Source organism: Chionomys nivalis, chromosome 11 (assembly GCF_950005125.1).
Source record: "Chionomys nivalis chromosome 11, mChiNiv1.1, whole genome shotgun sequence".
Classification (NCBI taxonomy): Eukaryota; Metazoa; Chordata; class Mammalia; order Rodentia; family Cricetidae; genus Chionomys; species Chionomys nivalis.
In genome coordinates, this window is record NC_080096.1 from 19556044 (window position 1) to 19557076 (window position 1033).

A 1033-nucleotide genomic window follows, 5' to 3' on the forward strand; every position below is an offset into this window, starting at 1 on the left:
AAGCTACCATCTTGTGACAATGTCTCTGAGCAGCCACCTGGATTTTCTCCATCTTTTGATTCTGTCCAACAACCCTTGGTACAGACTCGGTCACAGGGAACGCTCAGTAGATGCCACCTTGCCTGCTTGCCTTTAGATCCCTCAGTATGGCAGGGGTTTCTAGTAACTAGAGAACACACACATACACGCACATGCATGCATGCACACACACACACACACACACTGATACACACCCTTTTGAAAGCCCAGTGGTAACAATGTGTGGTGAAGAGACCATGGCTTTGTGTAAAGTCAGCTCTGTCACAAGCATCCATGTGATCCAGACATATCATGCAACCCCTGGTCCTTGGTTTTCTTTTCTTTTCTTTTTCCTTTTTTGTTCTTTTGGGACAGAGTTTCTCTGTGTTGCTTTGTAGCCTGTCCTGGAACTAGCTCTTGTAGACCAGGCTGGCCTCGAACTCAGAGATCCACCTGACTCTGCCTCCCGAGTGCTGGGATTAAAGGCGTGCGCCACCACCGCCTGGCCAGAGTCGACTCTTAGTAACTGCCTAGTGCATCAGTGGCTCCCAGCTCCTGGACTCTTTCTTCCTTTACCCCATGAATAAGTCAGAGGGCCAATAAACATTGCCGGAGAGGTGAGAATCCATACTTCCTGCTCTCCTGGTTTCCCAATAGAGACATGTCAGCTGCCAGGTTCTCCAAGGAGGACTTAAGAGGTGGGACCATTCTTTGCTATTGAATAAGTGTATTAAAGATTGTAGCTGGAGCCGGACCATGGTGGCACGCCTTTAATCCCAGCACTTGGGAGGCAGAGGCAGGCAGATCTCTGAGTTTGAGGCCAGCCTGGTCTACAGAGCTCCAGAACAGCCAGGGTTACACAGTGAAGCCTGTTTTTAATTCCATGTGAAGCCATTTATCCATCTGAAACAATGTCTCCAAAAACCAAAAAAAAAAAAAAAAAAAAAGTCCACAACTCCTGATCCAGCTAAAAGGTCCTCCTAGTCACTATAATAAATAAAGAGACTTCCAACGG